The 15,595-nt window shown below is 34.3% G+C and overlaps 1 protein-coding gene across 1 annotated transcript in view; it reads left to right on the top strand.

Annotated features, from left to right (window-relative positions):
• Positions 1 to 15,595, top strand: part of LOC116162394 (glutamate receptor ionotropic, kainate 2-like) — a 165,353-nt gene that overhangs the window by 41,306 nt on the left and 108,452 nt on the right. The gene's annotated exons all lie outside the window — the stretch shown is intronic.

The raw sequence follows: 15,595 nt of genomic DNA, 5'->3' as shown, positions 1-15,595 counted from the left end.
AATCGTCCGAAAAATTCTTACTGCTGCTTTCCTAAATTCTTGGAATACAAGGTTCTTAGAAATCTCTTTACCAGAACTTTAAAGGAATCTTGAAGAATTTCTTACAAGGTGTTAAAGCAACAGATATTTCTAGAAATCTTAATATCATTTTCAAAACAGTCATGGTTCTTTTAAAAATTCATTTATATGGACCTTTTTACCTTCTTATACGCCTTTTTATGAGTCGGTACTTCAAATTTTTGTGGGAACCCTACTGGAGAGGTTTCTTTGGAAATCTTTGGAGCTTCCTTAGAAAGAATATATTGGAGGCATACTTAGAAATCTAGTCTTAGACAAGAACCTTCTTAGAATCCTGCTTCAAAATCGCCTTCCAAATCTTCTAAAAAGGGAAATATTGTCAGGATTTCCATAAAAATCATGTAAGAAGTCTCTTGAAAAAACTTTTCGGAAAAACTTTCACGTAAAAACATAACAGTGAGACTAATTACTCCGGCAACTAGCTCAATCGGTTCGCTCCTCTACTTTTCCTGTGTAGGTGGTTCAATAATTCGAGTCTTGTTTTAAGTTGTCACAATAAATCGTGGTGCTCTACTACGTTTCGGGCAACAATCTGCACCCTCGGGATTAAAACACACACTTTAGTCCCTTTTTATATAATATACTATTTTACCTAGGATATTTCGTGGCGGAATACCAATGGCAGAAATACTTCGTTAATTTGCATTGGTTTTTCAAAGGTGGTCTACAAAAGTGCCGATGCAGCAGAAATTTACTGATCTCCTTTTCAGAGGAACCCGCAGAGTCAGATATGAAACCTTATATTACCTCTTTTTATATCGTAAGACGATACCATTTGCTGGAAATTTATAACAAAAACGGTTCTCGTAGACTAGACCGATTCCAATCGACAAAATATAAACTTGAACGTCACCTAATGAATATTTGTTTGGTGAAATATGACTGAATCATTATTAACATTTAAAATTTATTTTTTCCGCATATTTTAATGGCATAAAAACGCAAATAACTTATGAAAAAATGTCTTTCTTTACAGCTTCTCATTAATTTTGCAAATTTAGAACGTGGGGGCGTTTTCTTAGAAACATCTTGGAAAAGATATTTCGTCAGCGCGATGCCCTAATCACTAACGCGCAATTCTTTTCCCTTGAGGCTAAAATAGTTTCGAAAAAAATAGTAGTGACTACCCGCAATAGTTCAATGTGTTAACTATAATCAACTTTGCTCGTGTGATTAAAGTAATTAGTTCCTACCAAACACAATTTCATTTGCGATCTGAACCGCACTGATCTCACCACCATAAAATCGTATCGGGGCGGTGTATTCGAATTGTTACGGTCAGTACATTTATTTACAAAGCAAAACCGCTATTAAATTTTCCATCATTGAAAGGTTCCAATATTTCCAATGAAATCAATTATGTGTGACTAATAGAATTTTTCATATCTTTATATGTCAAATGTAGTGTAAAGGCATTAAAAAGCTCGAGTTAGAAAATTGCGGGCCTATTCTAAATGATTGATGGTAAAAAAGGGGTTAAAATATGTCAGAAACTTTTAGCTCGCGCATTTATAACGATTATATTGGCATTACTTATCTTGCTACATTTTTTACCTTTCCCGTAAAATCACGCGATTGACTAGAAATATGACAAGGGATAGGTGTCCTGTTGTGAATCTACCTGATTGCCGTAATGCGTAAAGTTGCGTTACACAGGATAACTTGCTCGCATCCAATTTATTAACCATGACGTGAGAAGTCCTTCGAATGGATAAAACTTGCGCAAGCAGAGTAAATTTAGATTTGACAGTGGAGTCGCAGCTTTTCCTGTAAATAAGCTTCACAGGAACGTTGTGACATCAAAGGAACATTTCATGTACGGTACCCCGAGTTATGAATATTTTAAAATTGAGCCTCCCTGCTTGTGCGTCGTTTCATGCTTAGTTTAATACCTTCGTAGAAGGTGCCAGTTTTGTTTACGTCGATAAATTCCGTTCATTAACACGAACTTGTTCAGAATAGAGCAGATAGTCGATATGATACGCTGTATGAACTTTACGGTTCGTTGTTTCCACTTTGACCTTACAGCTTTCACTTTTTACGATGAAATGGGAGGACACGATGAATTATAAGGATCTGAAAAATTTTAATGATATGGAAAATCTGAAGATTCCGAATAATTTTGTATAGGTACCTGAAGGATCTGATGAATCGGATAAATTCAAAGAAACGGAAGCACCTATAGAATCATCAGAAGCACATGCATTTGAAAAAAACGAAACATCTGAAGAATTTAAAGCACCTCAGGAATTGAAAGAACTTGAAGAAACGTGAATCTGAACAGACATGTATGTCTGAAGAATCTAAAGAAATTTTAAAAATCTGTAAAATTTTAGGAGAAGATTATAATGGAACCAGGAATGGAACCAAAACATCGGCAAAACTGAAAAATAGGAAAACAGTTAAAGGAATCTGAACCGTATAAAGAAAGAATCTGAAAAATACGAGGAATTATAATCTACGAAGTCAAAGGCATTCGAATTCAAGGATCTTAATAACAGAAGGAATTTGAAAATAGAAAAACCGGGAAGAATTTAAGGAATAGGAAAAGCTTAAATAATCAGAGAAACGCCAATCTGAAAAATTCGGAGCAATCGAAGCTGAAGAACCTCAACACTCAACAGTAAGCAGGATACGATGAATGTGAAAAATTTGTATATTCTTAAGAATATAGAACACCTGTAGGGTGCAACGCACCCTATCACGCCTACACAACAACCACCCACATAACATCGAACACGTACTAACTAAGGGCGCAAAAACGATTCTGACCTTAACCAGTAGAGGGCACCATGAAGAAACTAGCACTAGATCTAGCACTTGATACAGGGACGAACAAAAGTAGGCAAGGAACTCACTCGGGTTTCGTCTTTAAGATTCACCTTCGTTTCGTATGTAGAGGGGGGTTGGTGCGAGGGAGGGACATTTTTTTACTTAATCATCCACCACTTCTCACGCTGCCAACACATGTTACATTTAATATAAACTCTTTAAAACAGTATTAATTAAGTTTTACTCCAATAACTTCTTCAGGCATTGAAAACAGTAAGTTATTAATGATGGCGATATTGTTTTAAAGAGATTTAACCAATTCACCCTATTGATTAACAAAAAAATTAACCTTTCAAAATTGGATCGTCTGCTGAATAATAATAATAATAATAATAATATATATTTGTGTTTCTGCGTGGTTACACTTACACTCGTCAAAATTACATGTAAACAGATAAAACAAAAATATGGTTATTAAAAGTACAAACATGAGCATTACACTAAACTAAACCAAATTACGAACAATGTCAATACCTAATTCACAGATTTACAACTGTTCACGAATTCTTGATGGGAATAGAAAGGATTGACTAGAAGAAAGTTTTTTACATTGGTCTTAAAAGTTGAAAAATCTAAATTTTTAAATTTCGTGGGAAGGCAATTAAATAAAAATTGAGACTGATATAAGGCTCCATGTTGAGATTTGGACAGTCTACATAACTCGGTGCGTATATTGTTCTTGGAGCGTGTATTATAGTCATGTAAGTCGGATTGGTATGTATTACTACCCTCATTTTTTTTTGCAAAAGACACAGCTTCAAGTATATAGATGTTAGGGAGTGTTAAAATGCTTAATTTGGTAAAAGTTGAACGACAATCATCTCTATACCCCAAAGAAGATATAACCCGCACCGCTCTACGCTGTAATTTGAAGATACATCGCCAATGTGAGCTATGGCCCCACGCCAGAATGGCATAAGATATAGTGCTATGAATATAGGCAAAATATGCGGTTCTAAGAATGTTCCTAGATGTATTATCTCTTAAGCGGGTGAGTAGGAATATAAATCGGTTTAGTTTTTTTGTCATGGTAATGCACTGATATTTAAAATCAAGTTTACTGTCAATTACAGTGCCTAAAAATGCAATTTGCTTAACAGGTATACCAACATTCATTTTCAAAGAGAATGGCATAATGCATGTTTTCGTTTGGTTAAGCTTGAGGGTGTTGTCGGTGCACCAATCGGATATAGAACTAATACCTTCGTGTATGAATGAATAGGCTGTATTGGAGTCAGCATGTTTAGCAATTAAGGTAGCATCGTCTGCGTACAATATGCAACGCACATGTGTTGGTAGAGATGCTGGTAGGTCATTAATGTAAACCAAAAAAAGTAAGGGACCAAGAACTGAACCTTGTGGTACGCCATGCTTAATAGGCAAAGTATTAGAGGTTATGCTATTAAAAATAACACTTTGACGTCTATTTTTTAGAAATGAGGCAACCAAGGACAGGCTACCGTGACTAAAATTATAAACCCGATGTAGCTTTTGTGCTAAGATTTCATGAGACATGCAGTCGAATGCTTTTGAGAGGTCGACAAAGGCAGCAACCGTATGTTCTTTATTTTCAAAGCAGCTAATGGCTTTTATAACAAAGGAGGTTATGGCATCAGATGTCGATTTACGTTTACGGAAACCATATTGGTGTTTATACAGTATGTTGTTAGCTTCAAAATAATCGATTAATTGTTTATATAATATTTCGCAAATAAACAATTGGAATCAAGAACGGCGATCGTGAAATTGAAAAGGAACCTCTTTTTCCTATGGCAGTTAACTCTGGTTTCGGGGTTAGTTTTGTTAACAAGCAAATGTATTCACCCTTGTAACGGGGTAGAGTTTTCCCATTCACCACATTTTTAAAATGTGGTAATAACCAAGTCAGTTGTTGACTACGGCAAAGTTAATCAGTTTCGCTTCGCTTGTCGGTAATAACCGAGGTAATAACCTGAACGCAATAAAAATCAACCCCAAAAAATTCAGCTTGCTTCTGGTAACTGGGATTCCCAGAGGTTAATTGAATCGGATATTATTGCTAAAAATGGCACTGTCTGAATTTTTTATTGGTTAGTGGCTTTTTCGCTACCCATCTGGCACGGCTGTTAATTATCTCTAAAACAAGGCGATCGACATTTTCCATGATAGATTTACCTCATGATGAGCTAAGACTAATACTATCTCTCCCTTAAAACGGATGTAATTTGAACCAAAAAACTGACTTCGAAGCGCGACTGACGATTAGAAGGAATTAAGACGACAAAGAAACATTGACAAATTACGCACAATTTAGTTCATCATACTATGGCCGACCAGCATCCTTATTCTTGAGTTCAAGGAATAGAATTAGTGAGAGAGAGAGGGCGGAGTTCTCTCGTAAAACCAATCAAGAATAGGTAGAGAACTGCCCACTCCTTTCTCTCAATAATTCTATTACTATGAACTCAAGAATAAGAGCCAGGTTCTTTACATTATCACGACCAAATAAGAGACTACCGAGCCCCGACATCTGTTACAGTTGAAAAATTCCAATTTACTTATAAAATTTATTATATAGCTCTGTGGGCCGTATTATTTTTCTTCATAAGGTAAAAAATTCAATTTAACCAGACCTACGTTAGCTTATTTAACTCCCGAAAGTGATGATCAACCACTTATTTGCACATGGTTTTTTGTATCCCATAATAATGATATTGACTGAGGAATATTAATTTATTGTTTGATCATATAGCCATGGCTGGTAAAATGTGAAGTGTTTGTGCCTTATTGAACGTTTAAAGGAACTTTACAGCACATCTATTTGATACATGAAAGAACACGCCAATTTTATTTTCATCACAAGGAGAGTCATTTTTTCGTTCTCGTTGAAATTACCTCAATCTCAGCGGGACTGCAAAAACACATACTATAATTACTTCGTCAACCATTTTACAAATGGGATTGACAGCTGTACCTACTTACTTTTAATAAAAAGTTTGTTCTGAAATAATATACGTATTATTTAATATAAACACTCTTAAAAGGAAATAACCTTTTATCTTCTCTACAACAAAAAGCACTGAGAGGTCTATTTCGTTATCATGTTTCACTGTAATTGCCGAATTCGCATTTTCATTTTCCCTTGTGCGAAAAATGAAGCGTTAGTAAATTAGATCTTTAGGGTGAATATAATAAAGCAATTCCCCATGAAATTATATGTAAACATCCAGTTCTGGGAAGTTCACTTGCAATAACGAGTTTGAAAATGGATTCGCTGTAAGTTAAATTCAGGATGCACAACATTTTTTTGAAAGAAGGTTTGGTAGCTTCAGAAATTACGTTTTTACTTAAGGAACTGTTTACTAAATCTGGACTTTTGTGAACTACGGTGCCACTTCGTTTCGGTTCGTCCGTTTCAAATAAGTGATTGGCAATTTACTTTTTTTTTATTAAATGGGAAATTGCAGGCAGTCATAAAAAATTGTAAAAAAGATAATATCGAAATGACAAACTGTTGTATTAATTAAAAATAATAAAAATATTAATTGTGNTCGTATAATAATGTAAGCAATAACATCTTCCTCATGTTTTGGTTCTACACTTCTACACTTCAAAAAGGTCTGCAAGCAGCAAAGATTGGAACGTCAAACTATAATTTTAAATGTGAACATTGTGATTATGCAAAATGGTGTGAAACATTCCTACAAGTCCGAAAATGAAAAAAACGCACTTGGATGGCCAAATCCTTGATGGGGCGAGGCGAGACCAGATAGACGCTTTGTATCAACCAGATTACTGTTTCTCAAACATCAGTTTCAAATAAGTACAGTTTGACAGATGTGTACAATAAAGTAAAGTTTGACAGAAGCGTACAATAAAGTGAAACTTTATGGCCGCAAAAGCGACCATAAAATCAAAGTTTTTGTGATGATAGCCTAAAAAGGAACTTTACAGCACATCTATTTGATACATGAAAGAACACGCCAATTTTATTTTCATCACAAGGAGAGTCATTTTTTCGTTCTCGTTGAAATTACCTCAATCTCAGCGGGACTGCAAAAACACATACTATAATTACTTCGTCAACCATTTTACAAATGGGATTGACAGCTGTACCTACTTACTTTTAATAAAAAGTTTGTTCTGAAATAATATACGTATTATTTAATATAAACACTCTTAAAAGGAAATAACCTTTTATCTTCTCTACAACAAAAAGCACTGAGAGGTCTATTTCGTTATCATGTTTCACTGTAATTGCCGAATTCGCATTTTTATTTTCCCTTGTGCGAAAAATGAAGCGGTAGTAAATTAGATCTTTAGGGTGAATATAATAAAGCAATTTCCCATGAAATTATATGTAAACATCCAGTTCTGGGAAGTTCACTTGCAATAACGAGTTTGTAATGGATTCGCTGTAAGTTAAATTCAGGATGCACATTTTTTTGAAAGAAGGTTTGGTAGCTTCAGAAATTACGTTTTTACTTAAGGAACTGTTTACTAAATCTGGACTTTTGTGAACTACGGTGCCACTTCGTTTCGGTTCGTCCGTTTCAAATAAGTGATTGGCAATTTACTTTTTTTTTATTAAATGGGAAATTGCAGGCAGTCATAAAAAATTGTAAAAAAGATAATATCGAAATGACAAACTGTTGTATTAATTAAAAATAATAAAAATATTAATTGTGGTTTTAAGGGTGCATCTCCTTATGTTACATTAAATTTTCTATTTACTAAAATTCCCTGTTACAATTCTAGAATAGTTAAAATTTACTTCAAGGTGGCCATCTCTTTTCTTATACTGCATTCATTATAAGAAGGTAGTAGCGTTGCGCTTGAAGACAAGCACACACAGGAAAAATATAAAACGGCACCAAATTATTGTAAAGTAGAAATTGACATTAACAGCTAATGACACTTCAAGAGTTTAGTTGACAATAAAAACTAACATCTTGCAAAATTCGCCACTCGTTTTATGTTTCAGCGTAATACTGACTCGTGTTTTAATCAATCACACTGAAGGTCAAAGTATAGCTCTAAATAGTTAAATAGTTTGAAATTGAAACGATAATAATTTACAGAAGTACTTACACTCAAATTAATTGGATTATTAAAACTTAGTCTGATAATTAGGTCTTCTAGAATATCCATCGGTGTAATATTCTTTTCAAAATGGGGTGGAATGAATCAAGTTTTTTTAAAGTTGACACTTTATGTAAAGCGTCATAGGGAAGGTTTCCTGTCAACTTTAAACAAACTTTATTCACCCCTTCCCATTTTGAGAATAAAGTGTCATGAGGAAGGTTTCGTTTCAACTTTAAACAAACTTTATTGATATTTAGGCCTTTTCTCTTGGCGGCACGAATATGAACTTGGATATTATTTGGTTTTACTAACAGTTTTTCTTGTTGCAATTTCGGGTTGCACACGAGATAAGTCCACCTCTCTTTTGCTTGATTACACTGCACCGACACGCGCTAAGGTTTTTTGATTCCTGCAGCACGGTTATATACACTCCTGTATACACTTTTCCTAGGTACAGGAAGCTTTACACACAGCTGTGTAAATAATCGATTTGCATGTAGGTGTTTAAACTAGGAAATAGCTGCTTTATTTGAATGTCGTGGTGAATAGGGCCATTTGCTGTGAAGGTCGAGGTCTTGACAGATTTTGATCTTGAGCCACACTTCTACTGTAGTTTAAGGAATATGCCATTATTTTCTTACGGAGGCTAAGAAATACAGAAGCCTTTGTTGATGAAAATCTTGTTGTATGCGTTATACAAAATTAGCATAACTCGAGCGTAAATCTAACGACAAAAAACTTCTTCTTGGACGCGAAGTTTGTTTAATTGTGGATGTGGCACGAATAAAATGTTAAAATTTAATTTATGTACGTCTTTCAAAAATAAAATACTTAGAAATTATTTTAAAAGAAATGAGTAACGACGGAGGGTGATGAACACGACAAAGAGACTTTTCTGTAAGTGATGACTGAGGGCAATAAGCGTTTGATGTTCGTAGAATACGTATACTGGCGCTCATTTACATACAAATCGCACAGTTTTTTTCCCCTCAAAGAGGAAGAGCAGCTACTTATATTTCCTAATGAGCAATTGCGTGGCTCTTCAATGAATCGAACTTCTTATTCTAATTTTGTTTGATAACATCTTTTGCCAGTCAATTATTTATTACAGGAGATGTAACCGTTGTGGATTTCGATATAACAGACGGTACATTCGCAAATCATTTACCACAATGAATGTTCGGAATATTGAAGGACTATTTATTTCTCAATACTCGGTTTGCTCTGAATTTTTATTATAGAATTGAGCCAACGACTAATTTCACTTTCTAACCGCACTTATGGGCTTTATATTGATATATTGATAATTTTTGCGCCTGTACCTTTCCTAATCAGACATTGGTTATGCTTGTATGTCGTGTCGATGAGAGTTCATTTCGGGTAACAAAAAATAAATTAGTTTTGTACGGCGGTAGATCGAGTTAGCCCATTCGTTTTGGACCGTCATAGAGCTCAAGTCCAGACAATCCGCGTTTAAGCCTGCTTGGTTTTTCAAATAATTCCACAAAATTCGAAGGATTGCAGTTAAGCTAATTCGAAAAACCGCGAAAATCATGAACGCGTATGTGTTACGCATTGTAAAATAAACATTACGAGAGGCATATTTACTCAGTGACAAAAGCTTTGTTAGTAGTAAAAAATTCAAAAGCGGAAGTTAACACCCAATTTTGGCGTGTTACATTGAACTCGTTTGGCCTCTTAGTGCGCTAATCATAACTTTTATTGCGAAAACGCGGAGGTGTTTGATAACAGAATATAAATAAAATATTGATTTCCCTGATCATGCGCATGCGTAAAAATTATTAAGAAACCTTCAACAGCATTCCTTCTGGAGATCTATTGTATATTGTCCAGCTCTTACGGCGCCATTCTTTCCAGAAGATTATACCATAGGTAAACCATCGATTCTAGACAACACTTTAATTAAGGTAACGTAATTTTGATTTGTATTCAAATAAGTATGGGTTCCTTTTAAAGAATAGATTTAAATTTTATTAGCAGCTATGGAAAAAATTCTTAAAGGATTTGATTTTTTTTTTATAAATTCACTGAATGGAGCCGAATTGTATTCTATAAAAAATGATTACATTTTAACTGATTTAAAAGGAATTTTTAATTTTCTTTTGAATGGTTTTATTATTTTAAACATGGGTATTTCTTATAGATGAGTTCAGTTTTGTTAGCTATAATCTACCAGTGGCGCACCTAAAAAAAGTTCAGGGGTAGAAAAATAGAATATAACTCCTGAAAAAACCACACTTTTTTGATTCTTACTACCATTGACATTACCAATGATGTAAGCCCTTCAGCGTAACATAGATTTCCTAATTGAGCAAAATATTTTTAAAAAATGCAGGGGATATAAAGGGAAAACTTTAAAAATCTTGAAAAATACCTGGAAGCTATAGATATTCTGAAAGAGATATAAGTATGACTGCTCAACCCCAAAAACGTTCAATGACCTTAGCAGTTGACATTTCTTGCAGCTCAGAGCTGTAAAAAAAATAATGTTTTTATTAGCATGAACATAAAATAACTGCAGTACAAAAAAAGGAACTAAACATAATAATTGAATATCAAATGACACCTATGACCCCCTCCCATCTTTAGCTCACCTCCCAAGGGCGGGGACTTTTACTATTTTAGTTTCACTAACTGTACCTAATAAAGCCTCGCATATTACATATGCAGTCTCCATTGACAGGACTACTGCGGTAATTTTTTTCCATAAATAAGTCGTTCTTCCTTTAGAATGATCTGTTATTTGACATCATGCGGGCAACTTATCTTATCCACTTTGTTTTTAAACCCCCATAAGATATTATAAAGCATGACAGTATTTACTTCTCTGGGTCCTATGACTACCAATCCGCCACCTCAAAATGCTCGAACGTAATAGGGTGATATTGAACGGGGTATGTAACTAGACACCGAAATCGACAAGAAAACCTACCTTACTTGCACGCCGAGTACAATTTCCTAGAAAATTTCCAACTTGCAAACACAGACATAAAAGAATTCTTCGCATGGAATCTGAATATTACGAATAGCATAACGACGAATAAAGTTACATAAAAGAAATTCAAAACGTCCGTAGTTTTACAACGATCATAAAATTGTTACCCGACCTTATTTCACATTCCTATCCGTGAAAATTGTTGCTATTGGAGAAAAACTACCTACCTAATTTTATATTATCGTACTTCCAAGTCCTCGCGTTTTACCGTGCAAGTAATTATTTTTCGTGTGCCCAATCTCAAGGTATAACCCGTCTCCAGAAGGGCTTACAATATAATGTAATAACACTGATTAAAAGTTATGCTGCGAAACAAAGAAGCTCGCCGAGCGCGCTGTTATTATATGTTTTAGTAAATAAAGCGGATTCGGGATAATTTTGTTACCTGAAATATAAAATATGGTTATCTGCTAAACGTTCGTTTGTTGTTGGGTTGGTACGGTAGGTGCAATCACTTTATTTAAATTTAACTCTTAATATACTTACTTAACTATAGTATTTAAATTCATATCTTCTTCAATCGTACTGCAATATCTGTAAGAATATGGGAATAACCTTACCGAGTATCATCACTGCTTGAAAAATTGTGTACGAACTCCATTTATTAGAAACTGATCAGCAGGGGGATGGACACACAAATTAACGCAGTACGCAGTAACTTTTTACATTTCTCGAAAGGGATGTCGCTATATTATAAACAAACTGTTTAATTCAACAATGAATTCTTGCTGTTAAAATCAGAAAGACCTATTTAAAGTGATTGTTTTTTTATGTGAGACATTATATGTGTTTGTTTAAAAAATTTCACTTAATTACAATTATGTATTATTTATATTGGCATATGTAAAACGAAATGTAGAATTAAAATTATCAACAAACTTTTTAATTAAACAATCACTTTAAATAGGTCTTTCTGATTTTAACAGCAAGAATTCATTGTTTAATTAAAAATTGTAATTCTACATTTCGTTTTACATATGCCAATATAATTAATACATAATTGTAATTAAGTGAAATTTTTCAAACAAACACATTTAATGTCTCACATAAAAACAAGACCCCTATGTGCGAATTGTGAGGTTAATTTAACACTAGAGCACATACTTTGTAACTGTCCACGATACAAAGATATACGGGACAACTTCGGGATATGCCCGATATGGGAAGGTAACTTTAACAGCGATGAACGGTGTCGAAGGGTGATAGGATTTTTCCAAAGTGTGGAAATGTTGCACAAACTGTGATATAATGGCTGTCTATTTAATTGTTATTTATTGTTGTCTGTCAGTTACCAACTTTGTCATATGGAAAATATTGTATTGTATGTGAGTCGACCTACCTGTATGTAATATTCTATTAGAACGAAGTCTGTGATATTTTGAGAAAATAGGCAAATGGCCATAGAAGCCGAAGCCTTAGGTGGGGTTTTAGTGGGTATACCCGAGTAAGGGAGAGCCCCACACTACTCCAGACCTTTCAACCTGGAGTGTGCATAAGGAGCATTTCCCCACCTACCAAAAAAAAAAAAAAAAAAAAAAAGTAACTGGGGATATGCAATTGAATCTTGTTTATAATGTTACATTGTAAACTTTCGTAATAAAAAGTAAATGGGCGTCCCATACATTTCTGAGTTTTCTACACTCTATGTTCCATTCGCTTCTCGTAATGTCGTAGTTTTACTGTTAATAATCTTATACCGTGTCCCATTAATACATATATGACTAACCTTCTACTTTAAATATGTACCTACTAAACTTTCTTTCAACCAATATTGGTATTTTCAAATAGAAAACGACAAAGCTCTGGAGCAAAGAACACAAAATCCTGGCAAAGGCATTTAAAGCTTTAGAGTAAAAGCGTATATGTGTTCGGGGAAGATAAGGACCTCATAATATTTTTAATGCATTGTTTCATTTAAGATCGGCGTTTACTACTGACTAGTACGTCATATTACCCATTAGCTTAGCAGTGTTCGTTGCAGATGAAGATTTAATCAAAGATTACTTTTTATCACAACTCTTAAAAAAACGAAGTGCTCATATGACATTTTATGCCGTTCATATATGGCTATAAGATGATACAGAGCGAGCATTAAATTCCTAAGTTATATTCATACATTTTGCAATACATTGAATGTAAATTTATCATTTTTACTATCCTACAATGTTGCGGACAGCATTTTCCGTTATGTTAGACGGCCATTTTTCCTTATAATATAAGTTTATAAGTATAAAACATTTTTATAGCAAAGTTAAGTTGCGGTGTGTGCTGGGCGTGTTCAATTTTGCTTATAAGTTTGAAGGAGTCTTAACCTCACTTTTATTTTACATTGTGTTAAAATGTCCAAAAAAGAAAAGAACTACCGCCAACATAAACACTGCACAATTGTAGGTTAGCAGGAAAATGTTATTTATGAGTGATTACGTACTGCGCAGTGACACATTATAAGAACTTCATTTTCATTGGTTCCGCTATTTATAAATATATCGTACAAAAAGCCCTCATACCGTAAATTATTTCTACAAAAATTTATATTTCTTATGTTATAAGAAAAAATGGCCGTCTAACATAACGGAAAATGCTGTACGCAACCTGGCAATGTGTACTTTGGTGGTATTTACTATTTATATGAATCCACTTACTTTATTGCAATAGTGACAGTAAGTAATTTGAAGTCTCACATGGATTTGCGTTGGGTGCGGAGAATCTAATAACCTATATCTCCAAATATGAATTTTTTAATTAGACAAAAATATAGACCAGTACTTGTACAAAAGTGGAATGCATATTAAATTTTTTGAGCTGAACTTGAGAGGAAACTGCGAAGAGTGTAATGGAAGGTGAGTGTGTATTGAGTACCTAGAGAGCAGCTTATAAGGAAACTAATAAAGGGGCTTGATGAGAACATGGTGTGAGAAACTGGAAGATTAAAGAATACAGACGGACGCGAACTCCAGGAAAATTTAAGGTGGAACTCGAGAGGAGCAATTCATTTCGGGAAAACTTGACGAGACTTGAAAAGAATTTATCTATAGAAAAATTATACAATGCCGATTTTCCAATAGATTATTTAACTAGTGGAACTTCAAACCGTAGCAGAAATAAAGTTTTTTGCATATTTTGGAAAATACGTGGTGTATGATTCTCTTATTCGATTCGTAGGGCGGGAATTAACCAAACAAGTACAGCTGTCCCGGAGAAACAAGGTTTGAAAGTCCGTTTTCAAATATTTTAAGCATGGTGATTCGGAAATTCCAGTGGCGCACTAGGTACATAAAAATTATAATAAATTTAGGGGAAGATAACAGCTCAAATGAGGAATTAAGTCATTAATTAGTCTTACGTAGTAATAATGTATATATTGCTGTGTGCATTGATCCGTAGCCCAGAAAAGACCGTACACAAAACACCAAAACAAAAACCTAACTAGCTTTACCTTTCCTTAGGTATTAACACGGCACAAATCTTCTCCCCCGCACAACTCCAAATGGAACTTCAAACTTTTGAATAATTAAAATCGACCTTGGGCAAGCATCCAATACAAAACAGGTAAATTAGAAATGGAGTCGTTTGAATGAAATACACGAAAAATTAATGTGACAATTACAAAAGTGCGATTTAATCGTAACACACAAAAGGAAAATGGTAGAAACACACAAATAATTATTACAAGAAGACTAAAATTAAGACTTTTCTACTTACATTACTTGTCCGGGAATTCAAACTGACTCACTTTGGCAACACACTTATACAAACTCTCCTTGCAAAACCAGTGATGGTCAAAACTTTAAAACGTAGAACTAAAACTAGCTGCGAATTCAGCTTCTGGCTTCACAAACAATACTTTTTCAATCTTCATTAGGCGAAACTTTCAATGCTGGCTATCGCTTTAAGACAAATAATCCACGATAGAACTCGCAAAAAACGAAATAAATTTTTCTGTGAAACGTAACTCGATGCTGACGTAGCAAAGGGCTGAATTCTATTGGCCGCACTTTGGCCCTAAACTTGCCGTAAAGCCGATGATAAAAACTTCAACGAAACGTAGTTCAGCTCTCAACGAAAAACCCCATTTTAAATTTCAATGGAACGTAGTTCCGCGCTAAACGTGGCTAAAAGCGCATTTTTAAACATCAACGAAACGTAGTACGGCATAAACTCTGGCTAAAAGCGACGCTTTTCCTTTTAACGTCCTATTTAAAGCGAAAACCCTTCTTCTGAAGATCAAAATTACAACAACCAATAATACACAGTTGACAACAAAGACTATCCCCTCAACGTACGTTAATAGACCAAAAAATAGTGGTCCAATAATTTTTATAAATCAATTTGTTATCAGACATTAAGAGATTTAAATTCTTGGGAAAATAAAAAATTTCATCTCTCTTTACACAGAAAAGGCGATAAATCACATCCACCTGTCAAAAAACCCTTTTACCATGTTAATTCCCTATGTTCGGTTGTGGATTATTCACCCGATATCCCTACACATAAATGGCTATTCATGAAATTTCTTATATTTTACTTTACCTACTGTCCATACTGAGACACGGAAATCGAGCACCCTGTTAATACCCTTCAAGTTTTTCTTACTGTTGGCAATAT

Source organism: Photinus pyralis, unplaced genomic scaffold, assembly GCF_008802855.1.
Source record: "Photinus pyralis isolate 1611_PpyrPB1 unplaced genomic scaffold, Ppyr1.3 Ppyr1.4_LG10, whole genome shotgun sequence".
Taxonomy (NCBI): domain Eukaryota; kingdom Metazoa; phylum Arthropoda; class Insecta; order Coleoptera; family Lampyridae; genus Photinus; species Photinus pyralis.
The sequence above is the reverse complement of the archived record's forward strand: the minus strand, read 5'-3'. Positions and strand labels throughout refer to the sequence as shown.